General features: G+C 52.7%; 1 protein-coding gene across 1 annotated transcript in view; it reads left to right on the top strand.

Moving 5' to 3' along the window:
• GNG7 (G protein subunit gamma 7) overlaps positions 1-23,851 on the top strand; it is a 261,780-nt gene that overhangs the window by 32,857 nt on the left and 205,072 nt on the right. Inside the window, exon 2 of the mRNA XM_078867611.1 lies at positions 6,660-6,720. The gene's annotated coding sequence lies outside the window, so the exon portion shown is untranslated. The remainder of the gene's footprint in view (positions 1-6,659; positions 6,721-23,851) is intronic.

The following is a 23,851-nucleotide window of genomic DNA, read 5'->3' as shown; positions in this document are numbered from 1 at the left end:
TCTGTACTTTTTGTGAACGGTTGCAGCAGTGTGCCAGTGCCGAGGTCTGCTTGCCACCACGATAGGGCTTCAGGAGTTGAGCGTTTGGTTGAAGTTCGCTATACGGTCCGTAGTTTGTGTTGCGTGGCCAGAGACGCATTGCCGTGCCTTGCGGTGTACCGTGTCTCTTCGAGTCTCTGTTTTTGTTCTATTTGTCTCTATGTATCTCTATGTTTCTATGGATCTCAGATTCTCTACAAATCCCTATGAGTCTTTACTTATCTCCTGAGTCTCTAGGTATCTCTGTGTGTCTCTTTGGGTTTACTGTGCGAACCGATATTTTGGCTCGCATGGCCACAGTCACACTCCTTGCAGGCTCGTCTTAAATTTTTCCCATTTACAAACGTACACACGTACGTTTCATTTTTTTCGCACCGTACGTAGCCAACCGTGCTAATCGGAGGTGTATTTCGAAGGAGACTATGCGGGCACCTAAGGAGGAGAGGGGGGCGGGGGGTCCGCTGCCCGAAAACATCGTTCGTTCTAAAAACAACGTTGGGCCGTTGGGCGGTGGCCGTGGCGAGGTGCGTCCGTGGTGGTTGGCTGCACGCTTCAGGAACACCGCCGGGGGACGCGTTCGCACGGCCCGACGGCTACATCTGGGTTAATCCCAGCAGTTATTTTAGCGAAAGCGGGGCAGTGTGATGCGTGCCTCGCGGGTACATTAATGAGGTCGGCTGTGCCGTATCTGGGCTAACGACGCCCAATTTTGAGATGTGCATTCCAAAGTGCGTGCGTGCGTGAATGCGTGTGTGTGTGTGCACCCGCGCACGTGATTGAGGTGGTTGGGTGTCTCGGTGGGTTCATAAATGGCCGTGTCGGGGACACCGAGTCGTCGGCGCCGCTGAGATCATGGGTTTGAAATTTGGGTTTCGGCGGGCCGGTGATTACGTTAGGGTTCTCGGCTGTAGCGAGTTAACGGCTCAGCTCCGTCACCGGTGACTGCATACGGCGACAAAAAACACACATCAGTCGGCGATGCTGCTGCAGTGGACCACGACAAAAGTCAATGCGTTCGTCAACAGCGACACTGTGTGTGTGTGTGGCTTTAAAAGAAAAAAACATGTGAGAGGTGACGTTTCGGACAATGGACCTTCTTCATGTTATGTGCTCGGAAGAAGGACCGCTGCCTGATATGTCGTCTGTTATCTACATATTCTTATTTGTAAGTAGTGTTATTGACCAATGCTTACAAAATAAAACATCCAGGTAGGGTTTTCGCTTAGTTTGGCTAAATTCCAACTCCGAGAATCAAAGGTGTATCGCTTTCACTGCCACGTGATCCACATTTCCCTGTTACAGAGCAGCGTGGGAGTGCTGGCACGTGACCCCAGAATGCAGTGCGCTCGGTGGTCGCCTCTCGGCGTTGTCCGCGCTCAACCCTGCTTGGCTGCAGAGCTCTGCACGAAATCGGGAGCATGCTGGGCGATGCGGTCACAGGCCGTACGTAGACTGTTACACACAAGGATAAAGGTCCCCCCATATAGCCTTTACCGACTGTTGGGGCAGGCGCTGTTCGCGAGCACCTAATGAAGGCCGGCATGGCACACAAAGGGGTGGGTGGCCAACACCACGCCCGGCCGCCTTTGTCTCTCCCAGGTACTCATGTGAGGCTGAGTGAACCTGAGGGAAGTCCAGGACTATTTCAGTTAATTCTCACTTGTTTTAGCCGTGAGCGGCAATCAAACTCCTGTCCCCCCGGGTTGGTAGTGTAGTACACTAATCGTAAGACAAAGATAAAGATCCCTTGTATAGCCTTAACAGACTGTAGGGGCAAGTGCTTTTAGCGAGCACCTATGAAGGCCAGCACGGCACACACATGCACGCACACACACACGCATTGAAATCAGGTGCATTCTGGGCAATGTGGTCATAGGCCATAGACTGTTACACACACACGCGCACACAAGGGACGCACGTAACCTACATTTAATGAAGCAGTTGCAATTGATGGAAATTCAGGTCAGGAGGCTCGGATGATGATGGTCATTGTTGTTATAATTACTGACTTTGTAGTACACGGCTTGGTCCTTTGTGTTCAGCCGGCGGTGCATTATCCATCACCAGACACCTCTTACCCTGCTGCGCCCCCCCCACCCACCCCCCGCATGGGACGGGACAAGGGCCTCTTCGCGCGGCGCGTGACACGCACACACGGCGAGTCCGCTGCGACGCGGAGACGCAGCCCGCGCCCCGCCGGTCCGACGTGCGGCGATCGGGAGAAATTTCCGGACGGCCGTTGTCGTAGTGCGGCGTACGGGAGTCGGAGATCTAAGCAAGGGGAGGCAGTGGGGGCAATGGCGGATGGGCAGGGGTGGCGTTGGGGAGGATGAAGTTGCGGGGGTGGCGCGTTCGCCGCTCGTTGCACAGGCCCGTGGCTCGAACCCGGCAGCCCTGTTTACCACCGCGGGTGTATTTGGCCGGTGTAAATTTCCGCACGATGATGAACCCACTTTGTTGAGCTATTATTTGTGGCCAGGTCGCTTCTGAAAAAGAGCCACATCACTCGGTGGGCCTTACCTGCATATACTCGCGCGATGCCGAAGTAATTCGAAAACGCGCCTGCGATTGTGTGTCAGCGTCACGGTCCAAACTCGCCAATTATAAAAAAAATCACCTGCCGACTACCCAATTGGGATTTGCGCACAGATAAAGTCTGCCCGCTGGGGGAGCGACGTTCCTCATTGAGGTTACACGTGGCAACGTCGCTGCTCGCTGGGAGGCCATCTCTGCCTGTGCAACATCGCAGCTTCCTTCGTCATAATCCTGCGCTATTAAAAGGGACGCAAATACTAAACATACCAAATTATTATTGTTAATGAGTGAAAGTGTCTTCCTGCCCAACGGACCACGGGCTATAACTAAACGCGCGTGTGTGTGTGTTAGGAGCGCAACTTTGCAGTTTCCCCTTTGCTAAGTGATTCAGCCATTTCTCCCACGATATAGATAGCCAATCGGTGTTGAGAACTGGCAAACATGGTGGATCTGCCGCTGGCTCCGCCCAGCTACTGAAGTGGCGCGCGGAGCGAAACGTCGGGACGTCGTTTTTGAACAAACCCGCGGTGGCACGACCCCCGCAAAGCGCATCGGAGGAGGCCCCGTGCAGCACCGTCACCATACAGCCACGTATCACAACAACAACTTAAATAATGATGATAGTAATAACAACACTTGCATTCATATCGCGCCGCCAACGCGACTGAATCAATGTCAGTTCCAAGACGGACACAGAGGGCAGTGCTTGTTTACACAAAAAGTGATTTGTAGCCGCCACAGAGTCTCGGGTGTCCCGGCACCGGAGGGATACGAAGCGCGGACTGCTTGTGTCTCGTCTGCCAGTTTTTATCGGCAAGACAGCCGACGGGAACCGGCGCTTGGGCCGCCGGGCGGCCGAGCGCTCAGAGGCGGAACTGCCGAGTGCCGGCGAGCGGGCTTACTGCTCCGGCTCGTCGCTGCGGTGTTACCGGTTCGTGCTGGGTTTGTGACTGGGAGCCGGTGGGAGCCGGAGAGATGTGGGTCTGGGTTTGTGATGGTAGGGGCGGGGTGGGGGGTGGCGGGGGCGGGGGGGGGGGGAGTGTGGGGTGGGGGTCTTGTGAAGGTTGGGGGGCGGTTTTGGGAGAGTGAGGCAGGTGAGTGGAGGTGAGGGCTGCGTGTGTGCGTGTGTCCGTGTGTGCGAGACTTTATCTGGTGGGGAGCGGTAGTGCAGTGGTTTGCACGCAATCGGCGTGGTGCTGGCCACTCGCCACTTGCGTGCCGCGTTGGCCTTCATTAGGTGCTCGCGAACAGCACTTGCGCCAAACAGTCTCCGGAGGCTATACGGGCGATCTTTGTCTTTGCTGTGACTATATCAACACTGGGAAGACAAAGGCGGCTGGTTGTGGTGCTTATCACACCACGCTCTTGTGCACCATTCTGGCGTCAACAGGCGCTCGCAAACAGCACTTGCCCCAACAGTCCGTACGGATTGTCTTTGTCCCCGTTGTGTAGGTGTCTCTTTGAAGATGTGTACGTGTTTGTCAAATGCCACCTAGCCTGGCACAGAAGCTGTGGTGACATGGCACCACCTGGTTGTGCGTGGCAATTGTTGTCTGTGCGTATATTTGCCCACATGTCTCATCTTTGCGTGTGCACAATTTCGTATTTTGCCCATGTGTAATTTTGTTTGTTATCATCGTGCATCCCACGTGTGTGTTCGCATGTCTGCAAGTGTCTTCATATTTCCATGCTCGTGTGCAACCTGTGCGTGCGTTTGACGTGAAATGTTTACAGAGAGCCGTAACCTCGCGTGCCCTCTTCCGTTTTGTAACGTTCACCGTCTGAAATGAATCTCAATCGCACGGGGGGCGCGGTGGCGGGAGTGGGGGGGGGGTCACCGATTGCGTCAGTGGACAACTCCGGCGCTCTGCCCTTGGTAACCTTTTGCCCCTTTTTTCACCGAGTCCGCGTGCTTTGAGAGGGTTCTGCCGTTTGGCCTGCGGTTTGAATGACGCGAGCCGGGCGAATGGGTTTGCGTGGCGACCTAAAACCCCCGTGTTTAGACCCTGAACCACAGCACCAATACCCCGCCATTCGCCACAATGTGTGACGGTGACGTCACCGTGGCGCCTGTGCCAGGCCAGGTGCACCTTGAGGCCACGTGAACCATCAAAGTCTAGCTGACAGGAGTTTACGGGACAAACCCAGGTGCCATGGGTTGACTGACTGAGATGACTGGCAGATGCACCAGCTGTGCCCCCTACTGTGCCACCACCACCACCACCGTCTGTGTCTGTGAGAAGGCCCCTGTTTCTGCGCAGTAACTTGAGAGCGGTGGCTCTGGCGTGTGCGAGTCAGCTGCTGCGACTCCCCAGATTTGCAGCGCCCAGCACCTCCTGGGACAACCTCCCCCCGAAAGCAATCCACACACTCGACTCTATCATCAGTACATTCACAACGCAACAACAGCACACGCCTCTTTGCATTTGCACACACGACAAAAACTAACTCACAGCCGCAACTTGCTTATGCTTTTTAAAAAAAACTATAGATAGTACTGTGTATCTATTTTTTTCTCCTTTTGTAGAATAACCCAAAATATTTTTTTAAGTTATTGATCACGAGCCCACAAAGCGTGAGCGATTCAAACATACTTTATTTTTTTTTTATCTTTGTGAGTATTAATGTGATGGTGCTTTGAGTGGTAGATTTGTGCTAGAAAGACACCACGTGTTTAAGCAAAAATAAAATTTTACTTGACAGGAGATTGCTCCAGCCTAAATAAATATTCTGATTATAGTTTGTTCGGCCAGTTCCATTACTGAGCGTTAAAGTCTACATTCACGAATGCCAGCGAGTGATTTGTCTGAAGTGTGTGTGATTGTGGGGGTTGTGGGCAGGGTGGTGGTTATGGGCGGTGGATGGTGGTTGTGGAGGCGTCGGAGGCCCGGGTTTGTGGCTTTGACCGACACTCGGCCGAACATTTTTTTCTCAAGCCCCACCGTTGTGGACCGACGATGGCCTCTCTACGCTCTCTGTGGCGGCCGAAGTACGTCGGAGGCTATAAATCTCGCGGGGCGGCGCGGGCGTGCGCGTCAGTAGCGGGGGTCGGAGGCGGGGAGGCGTCGTCGACTCATTGTGCGTCCGCGCTCAGGCGAGCGCGGCGAAACGCGTCGGCGGCATTCTCAGCTGCCCCCCCTTACGTCGTCGTCGTTGTGACGTCAGCGGCGGTGTCAGCAGCCCCCCCCCTTCCCTGCCCCCCCTCTCGCTTTGTCTCGTGATCTTTAGCCCGAGTCCATTTCCCCCCCCCCCCCCACCTTAGCGTCGGCCAGGAGGGTGATAGAAAGGCTCGGTCGTTGACCAAAGTGAAATACCTCCAGACGATGACATTTAGCATCGTCATCATCCCCCCCCCGTCCCCGACGGGTGCCGTGGTCACGAGTTCATACCTCAGTGGACTTTGCCTGTATGTATGTATCTGTATGTACGTTGAACTTCTTTCGCACCGTACGTAGCCAACTGCGCAAATCGGAGGTGCGGGAGACGTGGTGCGTTCGCCCCGGGTTCTAGCGCAAGACACGGCCGTCGGAAGGGGGTTGATGGGCCACGGTCAAGACGAGCAACGAGGGATGGCACGCGTCCGAGGGGACAGGCACCACTGTGGTGGGGGGGGGTGGCGAGACGGAGCGTGGAAATTGGTCCCTGTGCGAGCGCCAGGTGGACTCGTCGCATCGAATTACTGGAAGAGGTACTCTTTAGTTCTTTCGGTAAAGTCACGTAGGTGAGAAAATAAGAGTAAAAATATAAATAACTAAATTGAAACACGACGTTGACGGAAGCTTGTGTTGCTTCCGAAACGTCGTGTTTTAATTTACTTATTTCGATTTTTATTTTATTTTTTATCTTAATTTTTATTTTTTCACCTACGTGACTTTACCGAAAGAACCAAAGAGTATGGACCCTTGCGGTCACGAAAACTTCAAATCTACTGGGAGAGGATTTGCGACGGCTTGAGAAGGCCTTCATCCAGCGGTGGATTTGATCGTGGCCGACGATGATGATGATGAAGGGTCACTGTTCTCGCTGGTCGTTATGAGCACAGTGTTACTAACGTCGCTCCTGTTGTTGTTGTTGTTGGTTTGCAGGAGCCTTGCCAGGTGAATTGCTGCAGCCAAGCGCCGACGGCCTGCAGTGCCCTCTACAACCGTAAGTGGCCTCCTCAGTGAATTGAGTGACGAATAATAAATAAAATTCTCTATCAATCTACACACAAGGTGATTACTTGTCTCACGCATGCGTGGAGTTTATCCGTCCGAAGACGCGAAGGAAGAGCCCGTCGCGTGTCCGGTAGCCAAGGAGCGGAAACCATCACGCAAACTTCGGTTATCCTCGCAGCAGCGACTTTTGCTAACCATCGAACAAACACAGTCGCTGCATAGCGCGCGCTTTCAGATGCGCTTCTGCGGCCACCTGGAACGATCTTCTTTCCGATATTAGGAATGCACTGGGAGCTGTGCATTTTTTAATTCTCGATAGAAAACGCATTTCTTTAGCACTGCTTTGTTGTCCTTCCCCCGCATCGCCGATCGGCACGGTTGGTTACGTACGTGCAAAAGAGGTTCAACGTACGCACATACTTCATGCATACATACACACGTACACACGTACGTAGAGTTTCTACCCCTTGGTTCACACTGACGTTACAGTGAAGCCGAAGCGGGTAAACGTCGCTCAAGACATTCTGTACGAGCGACGACCACAGGGTCGGTCACTCGGTGTCGCGTTGTCTGGAGGGGAAGGGTCAACGTTGTACCTGTGGCCGCACCACGGGCAGGGGAAGGAGGAGAGTCGAAGGACGAAAGGTTTGGCGAAAGAGAATAGAACAGGAGAGAGAAGAGAAAATCATGCATATGCACACGATACAAAAATAAAAAAAATTCACGTTAAACATTCACCAATTTTCTCCGTGAGAAGAAGGGTCATTTAGCGGCCGTTGCAAATTTGCTGAATATTTTTTTGTACAAAGAAACCCACGTTTATCCCGGTTTGACGCAAGCCGTCGCAGTAAAAATCGGTTCCAGTAAAACCAGCAGAGGGTGGGCTCCGAAGCAAGAACCCACTGTTGTACCCCACTTTTACGCGCCCGCGTCCGTGCCGCTCTCCGGCTTCGCCAAGCGCGGTCGAGCAAACCCTCTCGACCCGTACGGTGTGGGGCAGGTCCCCCCCCCCCCCCCCCAATCGGAGCAGTGGAGAGGCAACAGAGGCGCACGTGTAGGCGCCCCCCGTTCGGTTTCCTCTCCACGTACGAGAAGGCGGCCGGCGTGCTTGCGCGAGTCTGGCTGTGACACGTCGCGGAGCCATAAACAAACGCAAGGTTATACGGAGCTGAAGATGAACCCCTTCTTTTAGCCAGCGTGGACAGGTAAGGCGGTGCCGAGGCGATGAGGGAACTGCAAGGTGAGTGAGCGGACGACGACGCAAGCTACGCGCCGCTGTATGGAGTTGGACTACCTGGGACAGGTTGAGGCTGCTTCGCGCGTAATAAAGGCTACACTGCACAATAACGCGACACTGCTTAACAAGGCTAGACTGCACAGTAACGCTACACTGTGTAGATTAACGCTACAATGCGCAGATTAAGGCTGCACTGCTTAATATGGCTAGACTGTGTAGATTAAGGCTCCTCCGCAGAATATGGACAGACTGGACAACACGGCGACACTGCATAACAAGGCTAGACTGCACAGCAACGCTACGCTGTGCAGATTAAGGCTACAATGCGCAGATTAAGGCGATGGTGTCCAGAATAAAGCAACAGTGTGTGGAATCGGGAACACGGCGTGCCGTGTGGAATGAGATGAAGGTGGGCGGAGTGAGCGGGGTCCTGCGTGACGTCCGTTGAATAATCCCGGTGGCGTTGGCATCTCGTCCCTGGTGAAGGTGGCGGCGCCGTGTGTGTGTGTGTGTGTACGTATGTTGAATTTCTTTCACACCGTACGTAGCCAACCGTGCTCGTCGGAGGTGCGGGAAGTTGCGGCTCATCGTGATGATAATAACATACAAATATCAACACGTTCGTCAATAACGCTGCGGCCTTAAAAGGAAAAAATATATTGAACGGGGGAACGCGTCTTGTTGATTTTTGGGTCCGATTGCGGCGTGTGTGAAATGTGTCGTGCACCCTCCTCCACCCGACCACGGCTAATTATTAAAGTTGTCGCACGATGAACAAACGTGCCTATTGATTACTGCTTCAGCAGCAGCATCGGCACCGGTGCGTTGTCGCTGGAGGAGCAATCCACACGCGGCTACCAATTGGGTGCGGATGTTTCGCACGTAGTTACGATCAGGCATCATCAGGCAGTTGCCAGAAATCCTGGGTGAGGGGGGGGCGTGTTTGCGAGGCTCCTTCACTCACCGGGTCCTTTGTTCTCTGATCACAGGGCTACCCCTCCGCCCCACTCGACGTCTCGATCGGTTGATCAATCGATGACACCGCGAGTGAGCTGACGGCGCGGTTTGACGGACGTCGGCACACTGACGACTTGCCTACCGGTTCTAATTTTGGTGTTTTCACAAACCGAGACTCTGAGCGTGAATGCCCCCCATTTTTGACCGGGAAAATTTTAGGTACTGCAAATAGTCTCGGGGGGCGGGGTAGAGGTGGCGGGTAAGAAGAAGGTGAATTAAGTTGCATGGGCAACTCGGAACAGTTGGATGCAACTGGAAGGCATCGCCAATGCCACGGACAGAGCTAATTGCTGACCTCTTTGAGAAAGGACACCGTGGTACAAAGAGAGAGACATTTAATCGCGAAATGAGTTTTGCACCCGTTATTAACCACTTTACAACTAAGGATGATTAAAGGGTGTTCACATCAGCTCTGTCCGTCCACCTGTTTACCTGTCCGTAATTAGATGGGGGGGGGGGGAGGTAGTGGGGGGAGGCACTGTAACTCGCGTACAGAGGATTCAATACGAACGAGTCTGTGCTTTGAGGTTGTGTTGCTATTCGGAACATGCACGATTGGAAACCGGCCTAAACCACCGCACGATTGGCCAACGCTTGGGAGACAGAAACCAGCGCCCAAAGTATTATCCTTTGTAGCAGAAGGAGAGAGGGGGCAGAGAGAGATTCACTCACATCTCTCTGTTGGTCCACGGGCCAGAGAAAAAATCTGTTCCACCTTAGGCAGAAAATTACTTTAACCCCACACATTTCAAATGGTTATCACATGATGCACCATTGTTGAGCACGTGGAGAGATTTTAACCTCTGAAGCTGTGCCACCTTGGGTGGTCGCGACGTGGAAGATCTGAGCTTCATGGACTCTGTGGGAGGTCCAGGAGAACATGGAGAAGTTATAAGCCAGTTGACTTGGTGTGCCGTGGTGGCGAGATGTTAACTACCTCGACTGGTATACAGGAGGTCGTGGGTTCAATCCCGACCCTGATGCCTGCTGTTTATTTGGACTTTGCATGTCTCTCTCTCTCCGTGGTCACGTGGATTTTTCTCTGGGTCCTCCGGTTTAGAGTATTTGGCTGCTATGAATTTTCACACGATACGCCACTTGAGCTATCATTTGTGATGGTCAGGTCACATCTGAAAAAGAGCTACATAACTCAGTCGGCCTTGCCTTAAAAAATAAAAAATAGTTTAGTTTTTAGTGACGCGCGAGCGGTTTTCAAGTTCGTTAAGCACGCACACCGCCGCCAGTGCAGGGCCTTAACTGCTAAATTAATGTTTCCAGTTGTAAATCTGAGAAGGTTGATTGCCTAAAGATAACTCTCCGTCAGTTAATGGCGTTTAAGCAGCGGTCACTCTGAGTTACAGCAGCAGCGGTTTTCCTCGAGGCAACAACAGTCACGGGGTCTGAGTTCCTGTCGTCATTTTCGTTTACTCTTACGCGACAGACGAGAATCACTCTGGCACAAACCCAATGCTTACCGTCGTGTTCCCCCCTCAACCTCGGCTGCCTCCCCCCCCCCACCGGGCCCCTGTGCCCCCCTCTCTTCTCGTGGCAGCCCCATTTGGGCCGGTCTCCGTATCTCAAGGAATCTGAAAGTCAGGAGAAGGCGAAGGGAGTGATGATGCGTCTATTAATACCGGCTCCCAAGGCTCGCGCGACGTTACACCGCGTGGAGTGTTGTAAGTGATTTATGCAAGCAAATGGCACTCGCAAGACGCGCGATTGTTACAATTAATATGAATGCGCTAAGAAGTCGGTGCAAGTGAGAGGGTTTTTTTTTAAACAATTCAAACGAGGCGGTAGAAATGAGACGAAGAATCGATGCTTGAATCAATCCGTGGCCCTGAAGGACGAGATAGAAGCTGAGTCGGCACTGTTGAGGCCCAGGGTTCGAATCTGAGCCCGTGTGCCCCTCTATAAAGCTCTCTATAGCTCATCGGATTCCTCCAGTCTGACGAAATATTCTGTTTCGAATCTCCAGTGCGGTAAGTTCGTGGTCTCTCAGCCCGGTCACCAATGGCTGGATGTGAAACTCGCAAGAAAATTTGTTTTACTTAATTTGGATGAATATCTTCCTTGAGAAAAACAAAAATATTGGTTTAACAGCCATGTGAGTAACCTCTCTCTGTAGCAGGGCATGTGGGAAAGTGCATCCCCTGGTGTCGTATGAGGTCAATTTTAAAAGAGCTCAGATGTAGTTCAGAGACATCTCCTTCGCGTCGTCTCTTGCCACGACACCGGGAGCAAAGCGGGAATTAAATTGCTAGAAATGCAACAAAAAATCTGAAAGTAAAAGGTTTTCTCACAGCCTCTGATTGGCTTCACAGTCATCAACATCATCATCAGCCATGTTCAATCCACTGCCGGCTGAAGGCCTCCTCCACAAGCAGTCTCCGTCTTCTCTCGCGCCGGTGCCGCAATGCGACTGCGCGATCTGGATTTGTACCGTGCGCGTGCAAGCGCGACAGCGTCACGTCCAGCGGCTGCACCCACACGAGGCTGATTTCACCGCTCCGTCTCCGCGGTGCGACGTCCTGACTTGACTGCCTGCGGGAGAGAGAGTGAGAGAGCACGCACGTGCGCGCGCGTCTCAATTTTCGGCCCGTCTTCGAAAACATAAAACGTGCAACGGTGGTGCCCCTGCCTCCCTCCTTCCCCTTCGTTTAAGCCTAACTCGTGGAACGGGTAATCGCTGGGCAATGTCGGGGTGGGGGGCAGTGGGGGGATTTGCCCAAAAGAATTCTGTTCTTGGCAGCGCCACGCCGCACTTGGTGTGCTGCCCACGCCGATGTTTTTGGCCGCACAGCTGCAGTGGTGGCAGCAGCAGTCAGTACTCGGGTGCGGTGCTCTGAGTAAAAGGGGTCCGCTTTAGTCTCCGTGTCAGCTCGACATTCGCGCACGCCCCGTTCCCGGCTCCCGAGTTCCACGTCCTTCCTGTCGCAGCATGGAGATAAACATTTTTTTTGGTATAGAATGTTGAAAGTTCTTTCGCACCGTACCTAGCCAACCGTGCTAATGGTCATTCATGCAAATGCGTCACACGCCGCTGTGCCATCTGCAACGCGAAGGAGACGCAAACAGATTGTGATGCTTTCAGCCAATTAATTAATGAGCGTTTATGCGTCTGGTAGGAAATCTGGAACACCATGGAGAGAACCCACGCGTGCGAGGGTGCAACACTCGATACCATACACATGGGACAGATGGCATATTGCCGTTCCACATTCTCCTGCCAGATTGCTATAATTCTCAGAGCCACAATTTAGCCAACTTCTCTGCATGGGGAAAAAATAAAATCAGATTTTTACGGAGTATTTTTTTGTGTGTGTGCGGCCATCGTTGACTGGGGCTGACGTCATCAACTCCGTGCAACCCGAAACCCAGATTCAAACTCGGGCTCTCAGCAGTGCTGGCTGGCCCAGTGGCCGCCGCCTCTGACCTTTACCCGTATCGCATTGCGAGCGTGCGAGGCTTTGCGCGCAGGCTGCCTGGCTGGTTCGCGACGGGCGTCACGGAGAGCGCACGAGAGGTGGCGGTCGTGAACCGCGGTGGGACGGGGAGACGCACGATTGGTTTGAAGGGTGGGGGGGGGAGGTAATGGTGGCATGGGTTTTGTCGGGGGGGGGGCGGGGAGAGGCCGCGTGGGATGAAGGGTGGGGGAAAAGTTTGGTTGTTGGTGGAGCGGGGGGGAGGCTCTGTTGAGGTGTGGGGTTGGTGGGATTCCAGCTCGTGGCCAACACCGGTGTGACGATTATCTGAACCGGTCCCGGGCCTCCCCTAGGTCGACTCAGCCTCAAATTAGTACCTGGTGCGGTGTGTAAACATCGCCACTGGGGAGACGAAGGCGGTCGGGCGTGGAGCTGGCCACCCACCGCCTCGTATGCCGTGTCGGCCTTCATAGGTGCTCGCTCACAGCACTTGCCCCAACAGTCTGTTACAGGCTACACGGGGGTGTTTGTCTTTGTGCCTGTGTGTTCGTGCGTGCACCTACGTTTTTGTCTGTATGCATTCGTGTATGCGAGTTATATCCACGGGCTCAGTATGTACGTGAGCTGTACGCGCGTACCAGTACGTACACGTGCACGTGCGTTGCACGGGCTCGTCTCTGCGCGTGTCAGCAAGCTGCAAAGGGAACCGACCCCGCAGAGGAATTTGATGTCGGGCACATTTTGCGTTACGCCTCTGGGCAAGGTCGCCATCAACAAAAAAAACCACAAAAAAAGTTGAACCGAACAGAAACCTTTCCCGCAACCTCATCACCCCTCTCTGCCTCCCACACGCCCTTCACCCCCCCCCCCAAGGTTTTTGCATTTCCCCATGTCTGTAACGCTGCCGTGGCATCGAAGCGATTGACGCGGAACGTCGGCCCTTCTGACCAGCGATCGACGTTCGCCCCCCCCCCCCCCGGTTATTTCCACGTGGCAGAGCGTGCATCGAGAGTGATGAATAAATATTAACAAATGCAATGGTTAAAAGATGGCTATGATGGTGGTGGTTGTCGTGGTGATGGAAATGTATAATATGCATACGCACACACACGACCGTGTGTTTTAGCGGTAGTTGTACTAATGACGATGCAATCGATACCAAGGAAAGCGTCAGCGTGAGTCTCTCAAGGACACATCTCGTTCAGGAGGGGTCCTGCATCGTCACCGCTGGGACGTTTGGCCAGTCGCCTCCCTAACGGTTTGCCTTTGCTTGGCTTTTGTGTGGGAGGAAATTGGAGAACCTCGGAGGAAAATAATGCGTACAATGGATGCCCTTTTATATTTATAACCTTCGCCAGAGCCCATAATTAAAGTTCAGTTTTCCACAAGCGCTCCGACGTTGTTCTCATCCATGGGAACCACGCCCGAGGCGACGCCCACCATGGAGATGGAGTAATGCAATTAGGCCACATACGCCTCGCGGGGACCGCGATAGTTGGAGCATGGCTGGTGGTGATGATGATGATGGTGGTGGTGGTGGTGATCGAGAGCACGTAGTCATAGTCGCACGTGTCTGTTATAACCCCCCCCCTCAAAGGCAAGTGGTAGGTGTGAATCCTGCTTGCTGCACTGCCTTTGCAGGCCTCGCCTCCCCGGGATGTAATTTTCTTTTGCATGGATGTCTCCTCCTCCTAATGCTGCTCCTCCTCCTTCTCCCCTAAACTCCTCCGTCCGTTCCCACGCCATCTGCCGCTCCTGCAAACCGTCCCAGACGCCACCGGACCAGCTCCACCCCGTCGCCTGCCCCACCGGCCAGAGTTGCCACTGCTTGAGAATCAGAATCGGCACTTCAGACTGGAGCAATCAGAATCAGAAAGGGTTTTATTCGCCCATGAAAGTTTGCACAAACAAGGAATTTACTATGGCAGGAAGGTGCATACATTCAACACGTAGGAATCTTAAAACTTAAATAAGTGGTGTGCAGTCTTAACTATACTAAAATTACAAAGTCTAACTAATACTCAGGGGCTAAGTATGAGAATCAGAATCCGTACTTCAGACTGGAGCAATCCCATTGGCTGAGGCTCTTCTTTTCTTCCCCCCTTTCTCTCACAGATGTCCAGGAAGCGCCGCGTGGCCTTGCTGCAGACGATCAGCTGCGATTGGCGGTTTCCTGCTGGCGAGGCGGGGTTTTTTTTTGTCGTCTCAATCTCATTTCTCTCCGGTGGTGGTAAATAAATAAATAATCGTGCCGTTAATGGTTGCGGGGGGGGGGAGGAGGAGGACGCGGAGGAGTCGCCCTCGTGGTGCTTGTTTAGACGGGGGAGGTGCAGCGGTTCGAGCGGACGACGATCGAAGGAACTTTTTTTTTTACCCCCCCCCCCCAGCGTTTGTGCACGTGTGATTGGTGGAGGTGTTTCCCAGGGTTTCTGTGTGCGCGCAATTTTTAAGGTGTATTTTTTTTGTATGTGTTTGCATTTGCAGGCCGTGTGTGTGATTGTATGTGTGTGGAGGTGCGGTTGGCTCTGCTGGGCTACGAACTCAGAAAACCAAGTTCGGTTCCCGATCACGGTCAACACCAGTGACGAGTATCTGAACCGGTCCCGAGCCTTTCCTAGGTCTACTTGGCCTCAAATGAGTACCTGGTGCGGTGTGTAAACGTCGCCACTGGGGAGACAAAGGTGGCCAGGCGTGGTGCTGGCCACCCACACCCTGGGTGCCACGCCGGCCTTCATAGGCGCTCGCTAACAGCACTTGCCCCAAAAGTCTGTTCAGGCTATACGGGGAATCCTTTGTCTTTGTAACTACCGACAGGTTTCAATTGTGTTTGTGAACACATTCTCATTCTCTCTCTCCCCATTAAATCCCATTGCCTCCCCCCCTTCACCCTTTCCTTCCGGCTTCCACCAGACCTGGGAATATGCGCGCGCGTGCACTTGCATTGTTTCGGCGTCAATCTGCACGACGACAAAAGTCCGCTCAGCAACTCACCCAGTCACATCCAGCCACTGCTAACCCATCCCCTAAGCCACTCACTCACCCACCCGACCAAGCGCAGATGCACTCGCCCGTCTACTGGCTCGCCCAACAACGAACCCACTCACTCACCCATTCGCTCACCCACTCACCCATTCGCTCACCCACTCAAGCATCCACCGTACACCCAACCTCACCGTCATTCACCCACCCACCCACTCACCCACCCACCCACCCACTCACTCGCTCACTCACTCACCCACCCACTCACTCACTCACCCACCCACTCACTCGCTCACCCACTCACTCAAGCATCCACCGTACACCCAACCTCACCATCATTCACCCACCCACTCACTCACCCACCCACTCACTCGCTCACCCACCCACTCACTCGCTCACCCATTTGCTCACTCAAACATCCACCGTACACCCAACCTCACCATCACTCACCCACCCATGCACCTGCTCACTACACACACAGTCTTCCTGTCTACCACCTTTTCCTGGTATGGTCTTATCCCACAATGCATTGCACATTTTTTATTGTTCACATCGTTTTGCTTTACATTTCCACATGATAGGCCACTTCGTTGGGCTATTATTTGTGGCCAGGTCGCTTCTGAAAGAGGAGGAAGCTTATAATAGCTTCGTGGGCTTTACCTGGTAAAATAAAAAGTTTGTTTCCTGATTTGCTTACCATTCCTATACTTTGCACTCAAACCGTGTCTTTGTGTTATTTGTTCTAACGTTCTGATCCACCCAGACTGGACATCTATGAAATAAGCTTTATAGCTCATCGGATTCCTCTAGTCTAAATATTCTGATTCTGAAAAAGAGTGTATTCGCTCACAGACCTATAAACTGTGCATTACCTGAAATTGACTGACAATATTGCAAATTTCTTATGCCACTAATTTCTCATCGATTGGAGGAAGTGCCATTTAAAAACAAAGTCAGGTGGTAATGTTGCTGACCCTGTGAACTTAAGCAATTAATAACGCGCTAACAAAGACTGGCAGGCGCACACAAAAACAAAGGTCCCCCGTATAGCCTTAACAGACTGTTGGGGCAAGTGTTGTTAGCGAGCACCTATGAAGGCCGGAGCGGTTACCCATGGGGGTGCGTGGCCAGCAGCACCGCTTTTGTCTCCCCAGTGGCGATGTTTTACTGCACCAGGTACGCATTTGAGGCTGAGCAGACCTCGGGGAAGGCCCAGGACCGGTTCAAATAATCGTCGCTGGTGTTGGTGGCTCGTGAGCGGGAATCGAACCCGAGTCCAAACCACACGCACTGACACTCAATGCAAAAACATCATCAACAAAAAATTACGTCACAGATCGTGGGTTCCAGATATAAATCCCTATGATCTCAGCGGTGCTGGCTCAATGTCTCTTAACACGGCCATTATGAACCACCTCCCCCGAGCCCCCCCCCCCTCTCAGACCACCCCCATCATCATCATCATCGTCCTCCCAGCATTCCCAGTATTGATGGTGCTTGCGAGTGTGCGACAATTGCCCGCGCAGCGTTCCCACTCCCCGCCATTTCCCTTGCTGTGGGAAACCTCCAGCCGCCCCCCCCCCCCGTGTGTTTGCGAGGGCGACCATTGTTTTTTTAGGCTCGAGTCACGAAAGGTGAGAGGGTCTGTCTCGGGAAACTTGCCATAGGGCGAATCCATTCCTACGGCATCCCCCCCCCCAAAAAAAAAAAACCCCTCCTCCTCCCTCCATCTTCTTTGCCTGCGAACCGCTCTCAACCCCGTTCCAACTTTCCCACCAGCAGCTTCGCCACCACGAATACACCAGCAGCCTCACCACCACCAGCCTCGCCACCACCAGCCTCGCCACCACCAGCCTCGCCACCACCAGCCTCACCACCAGCCGCACCACTACCACAAATAACAAAGACAAAGATCCCCCGTATAGCCTCAACAGACTGTTGGAGTAAGTGCTGTTAGCGAGCACCTATGACACGAGGGGGTGGGTGGCCAACACTACGCCCGGCCACCTTTGTCTCCCCCAGTGGCGGTGTTTACACTCCGCACCAGGTACTCATTTGAGGCCGAGTCGACCTAGCGAAGGCCCAGAACCAGTTTACATAATCGTCACCGGTGTTGGCCATGAGCGGGAATCGAACTCGGATCGCCAGGTTTGTAGCGCAGTACGTTAACTGTCACGCTACCGCTCTCCACATGACCACAAATACAACCACGAGCAGCCCCATCACTACCAGGACCAACCAGCATCAGCCCCACCACCAGCACCACCACCACAAATACTACCAAACACCACTATCATCACCACCACCACCACTCGCAGCAGTAACACAACGATCGATAAACTTCGCTTGTCTTTATGCCCTCGGAGGATGAGATACTCATCAATTTCTCACCGGTCTTCTGATGTGCAATTTTGCAAGGGCTCTTCCATCTGTGATGGCTTGATACTGATAGGCCTGTCGCCATCGAGCAGCGAGGCCTAATGGGAAAAAATGTTATGCTTGAGCACCACGGTTATGTCTCATTAACGACCCTTAATATCCCACTTGCCTTTTTCCTGCAATTGCACTGGCCAAAGTTTAGAGGGTCATTAAATTAGTCTACGTCCTATTTAAACATGACTGTATCGTGTTCTCTTAAAATCTGAACATTTTTCGGGAACAGCATTAGCACCACCACCACTACCACTACTGCACAGTCAAGCCCAACCACCCGCCAACCCCTCCCCCATCTGCTCGTTTCCAAGAAAGTCTGCATTGGCACCACCACTACCACCACCATAGCCGCTACAACCACCACCACCAACAACTAATTCTGCCTCTCCACAAACCAACAACCGCCGTTCACCACTAATTGACGTCACCACGGCGCTGGTGCCATGCTAGGTGCTCCCCACAAAGCACCGCAACCACCACCGCCACACTGTCACTCCCGCCAACCCGACCCCCTAACTCGACCCCCAATGCACCATCCCCTCCCCATCGGCTTATTTCTAGGAAACGGCAGCAGCAGCACCACCACCTCCTCCTACCTCCCTCTCCACAAAACAGCCGCCAGCGCCACACCGTCACTGCCATCCATGCACCTCCCACCCTCTCATCCCCCCCCCCCCACATTTCACCAACTCCCCACCCCACCCCTTGCCCCAGCTGCTTATTTCCAGGAAAGAGTCAATGCAGGCACACATGCCTGGCAGCCGTGCTTTTGTATATGCTGCCTCGCAGCAGCGGCAGTGAAAATGCAAGGTGGCTGGTAGCAATAGAGGAATGTCCACTGAATCACAATGCATGGGGGGGCGGGGGGGGGGGAGATTGTTTGCATCGGCGCACTTGTGTGATCCCACCCGCATTTACGGCTCAGGTCGTCCGCGTGCGCACGAGAAGGGATGTGCTTTGGTCTGTCTCTGGGCGCGTTCATGTGCTTTAAATCAAGTTCACGCGTGTGTGTGCGCGTTCATGTGTGTGTGCGTGCAGAGCTGTAGTGTAGCGGTTCGCGCGTTGCGCTACGAACCTGGCGACCCAGGTTCGATTTCCGCTCGCGGCCAACACTCAGTGACGATTATTTGAACCGGTCCTGGGCCTCCCCTAGGTCGACGCAGCCTCAAATGAGTAGTTGGTGCGATGTGTAAACATCGCCACTGGGGGAGACAAAACGCGGCCGGGCGTCGTGTTGGCCACCCACCCACTCGTGTGCCGTGCTGGCCTTCATAGGTGTTCGCTAACAGCACTTGCCCCAACAGTCTGTTACAGGCTATACGGGTGATCTTGTGTTATCTTTGTATATTGTGCGGGTGAGCCGTTGTGGATTTGATAGACCGCTGCACCATCAACTGAACTCCTGCACCAAACCCGCCCCCACCAGCCCTCGCTAACCAATGACTGCTACGGGGAGGCCTTCATCCATTTGGTGGATAGATAGATGTGTGTGTGAACGTGCCGAATGGTGGCACAGTGGTTGACTCGGCGCGCGATGAACCCTTGCGACTGAGGTCCACCTTTTTGGGCGACAGTGACCAGCGACACCTGAACCCAGTGCCGGATTAAGCTAGTGCGGGGGCCTTTAGCATATGCTACAAAGGGGCCCTAAATAAATAAATAAACATTTTGAAACACACATTTTAAACTTGCATAGTCAAGTAATTGTATCTTTTCATTTGCTATACAGCCAGATAATACGGCAAATCACTAACCTCAAACACCCAGTCGTTCATAACACGTGTAGCTGCTACACGTGTAGCTACTTTTGCTACGAGGATAATCCGGCACTACCTGAACCGCTGCTGGGCTTCTGCTGCTAAGTGGAGTCTTGATGAGAGGGCAACATAGATGTTCGAACCGCGGCCGCCATAGTACAGCACAGCAATGCATTTATCTGCACTGCTCTCTGCAGACAATTTAGCCCTGGGGCAGGAAAATATTTGACTTTTAAAATTTTTTTTTTAATTTGTTTACCTAATGCAAATGTGTATTCACTCGCGTAGACATGAGAGTACAAGCACTCTTGACTTAAAGCTTTCGTGACTGCAGGAATTCATATTTTTTGTGGGTCTTTCGGTAAAGTCGCGTAGAACAAAAAAACAAGCCATGCTAATCTCTCGCATTACAATAGCCACTTCCGCGTCCTCGCCGTGCAAGTCGCCCTCCGGTCTCACATCGGCATGCAAATTTATCACTTTAACATCACTAGCGCCGCCCACTTCGTTTATGACCCTTGGGCTACACCCATTTCAAACCTTTAAAACAGCCTGCCTCAGTCGCCTTCCCCCTCCCTTTTCCCTCCTGATGACGATTGCTTGTGTTGTGATCGAAACGTCGTAGTTATTTGTTAATTTTTTATTTGTTCTACGTGACTTTACCGAAAGACCCAAAGAATACAATCTCTCTTGCTCTGGTCCGTGAACTTGTGGCAGCACTTATCCGCGATCATCGCCGGCAGCCTTCGCCTGCTGTTGAGGTTTCAATGGCATTTAAGTTACGCTTCAGGAATCGTGGTGAGTCTTTATTTGCAAGAGTGACCAACACGACAAAAGCAGCAACAACAAAACTACGTAAAAAATACAGCAGTGAAGCAAACAACTACCGCGGAACAGAAGCAATTGAAAACATTCCTCTCAATCAGTCCATATAATTCAGTTATATAAAAAAAACAGGTGACGTTTCGGGCAATTGCTCTTTGATGCACAGAAGAAGGGCCATTGCCAGCAACGTCACCCATCATAGATCCCCCACCCCCCGCCTTTAAGTCCGCAGTGTTATTGACGAACGTAAATCTTCGCTTGTTAATTCCGCTTGTGCACCGCTGCCAACTTTGCAGCAGCGTCACCAGATAGCGAATCCGATTGCATTATGCATTGCGGTAAATTCCCACAGCGCAAGCATCGAGAACCTCAGTGCCTCCCAAACAAACACCGAGAGACATCATCCATCCTCCTCATTTCCAACTGTACGCTCATCCTGCACCACCACCACCACCACCACTCTCCCCCACCACCTACACCCCCCCCCACCACCCTCCCCTTTGATTCCACCACCACAGCCGCAGGATCTCGGAGACAGAATGTACAGACACGCGCTTGGGCACATGTGCTTTGCAGGGCAGGGAATGTCTGTGCCTGTCCATGTGGACTCGTGTGTGTGTGTGTGTTTTCAGTGTGTGTGCATGCACGTGTTAGGTGTTCTCTTACGGCACTTGTATGGCTATGTGGGGGATTGTTACATTTGCATTGCGCGGGTGTGTGTATGTGCACGTGTGTGTACGTGCATGCACAAATATGCAAATGTGTGTGTGCACGTGCATGCACAAATATGCAAATGTGTGTGTGTGCACGTGTGTGTGAACGTACGTGCATGCACAAATATGCAAATGTGTGTGTGCATTGTGTATGTAGAGAAAATGTCTGTGCATGCATAATAAAAGTGTGTGTGTCTCCATGCATATGTCTGCAAATGTGTCCCCGATGTGTGTGCGTTTGTGTACGTGCATTTACGTGTGCAAATGTGCTGTTGGTGTGTGTGTGTGTGTGCACGCGCGTGTGCGCATGAGGGGCTCGCTAACAGCATTTGTCCCAACAGTTTATTTCGGCTATATGAGGGTGGGTCATTGTATTTGTGATTTTGTCTTTATGCATTGTGTGCACGTATCTTTATGCATGCATGTACGTAGCTGTATAACTATGTGCGCGGTGCATCTGTCAGTCAAATCAGGCAGTTAACCTCTAACACCCTGGGTCAGTCCTCTGACCTCCTGTCAGTAATCCTTTGATACTTCACGTGGCCTCAAACAGTGCACCTAGCCTGGCACAAATGCAGTGGTTACATCACCGCCACCTCTGAATCAGAATATGTAGCCTGGAGAAATCCGATGACATGGTGGTTGTTGTTTAATATCTGTCTGTGTGCATGCATTTTAGTATGCGTGCCCGTGGCGTGTCACTGTGTGCATACGTGTGTGTGTGTGTGTGCAAATGCACGTGTGTGTGTGTATGTTATGACTTGGGGGAGCGATAGTTGTCGCGTGTTAAGGCTATAAGGAGGGGGGGGGGGATCTTTGTCTTGTGACTTGTGTGCTGTTTTGGATCGCTCGCTGCTCAATGACGATCACAACAAGCCACGTTCGTTTCCACGCACACCGCCAGCGGTATTTATAATCCGACCTGACCCGGGTCTTCTGCAGGTAGACTCGGCCAGAAATGGAACTCACGCACGATGCAACGTGATCAACAACATGACCCCTCCCCTCCCCTTTCCACCCACCCCCCTTCCACACCCCCCGAGGAGAGACAAAGACGTCAGGACACGCACGGGGTGCGGCCACACCTCCCCCCACCCCTCTCTTACACTGTCCCGCCCCTTAATAGGTGCTCGCTAACAGCGGGCATTCTCCGCATGCTAAATAGACACAATTCGTCATTCGGCTGAATGTACGCTGTACGCGACGTATGCGGCTGCCGCAGGGAAGCACGCCGTGGATGGAGAATCGAGAGAAAGAGAGAGAGCTGGCAAATTTGGTCTCGTGGCATTTGTAACGTAATGGCCAACGCCACCTATTCCGTTCCGTGCCAGTCCATGCCCCCTGCTCCTGCCCATCATCCTTTCCAATTCTCCCCCCCCCCCCCCCCTTTAAAAAAACATCCTCTCGGCTGCTCCCACATCCCGCAACAACATTCGGGACACTTTGACCGCTGCCAGTGGTGATGGTGTCACGAGAGGACATTCAATCGACATCACGACAACGACAACGCCGCCACCGTCAAACATCGCTGCCTCTGCGCACTGCATCAACGCAACGACCCAAATTTTATTTTAGCAATTCAAGACCCCCACTACCTTTCTCCCAGTATCTTTACCCCCCCCCAACCAAACCAACCGACCGACCCATTTTTGCCTTCCACGCGTTTACGCCGAGTCAGCGCTCATCGCCAGATTATTGGTGAATCATGCGTGCCGAGAACGACTCTTCTTTCCCAAGGTCGCGGCAGCGGTGATGCGATCTGGAGAGGGATGAGAAAATTGCGGACGGAATTTTTGCATTTGTAGCCCCACCACTTTGAAACGCTCAATTTCACGGCATGCTTTCGTTTCCCGGATGAGTAGGACAACGTTTACTCTAGATCGCCCCCTCTAGTGGGGGACGTTTACGCCAACAGTGGCGTGAGCGTGCAATTGCAGGGCCGCATTTTTACCGCTGTTTTTACTTCTGCTGGATCGCAATGACTCCAGCGGTTCCAAAGTTTTTTATTTTCACGTGACCAATACCAGTGAATTATGTCAAATCCACTTGAATTGAGTGCGGTTAGTTCGCTCGAATTAGCCATGTGAATGCGGTACCCTCAAGACTCCTAAACTTTTTGCTACCTTAGGTGGTTGCTACCATCTCTTCTCGCCCGCGCACCACAAGGCTCGCGGCTCACGCGCAAAATCGCGCGCGTCGACTGATTGATGTGACACCTCCAGCAGCCACTAGCGGCGGCGGGGTGCAGTTACTGAAGCGCAAGGGTGGCACATTTTACAATCGGGTTTAATTGTCTTTTTATATTTAACCCGATCACCTGAGATTGGGAGAAATCCGGTTTAATCGGTTCTAATTGCAGAACCGCACTTCGCCAACTTCTCAACGATGGGCTTCATCCATTCCAAGCTAAGAAACTCACTGGCGGTGCCCACGATTGTGGAGGAGAAGCTCGTGTTCATCAAGACCAACCTGCCCGCCGCATTCTACGACTACCCCGTGCCCGACGGCCCCCACGAGTACGATAGCAGCACCGACGAGGAAGCAGCCTAAGCCTATCAGAGTTTTCGTATTCGTTAAACCAGGTTTTAATTCCCCAAAATCGGGTTTAATTGTATTAAAGAAAAAACCCGATGTCTGCCGCTGGAAAAATTGGGTTTTTTCCACCCATGCTAAAGTGTGACAATTGATACAAGTGTGCGTGGGGGGAGGGTCGAGGTTGAATTGTCACCACCCC

Source organism: Lampetra fluviatilis, chromosome 24 (genome assembly GCF_964198595.1).
Source record: "Lampetra fluviatilis chromosome 24, kcLamFluv1.1, whole genome shotgun sequence".
Classification (NCBI taxonomy): domain Eukaryota; kingdom Metazoa; phylum Chordata; class Hyperoartia; order Petromyzontiformes; family Petromyzontidae; genus Lampetra; species Lampetra fluviatilis.
The sequence above is the reverse complement of the archived record's forward strand: the minus strand, read 5'-3'. Positions and strand labels throughout refer to the sequence as shown.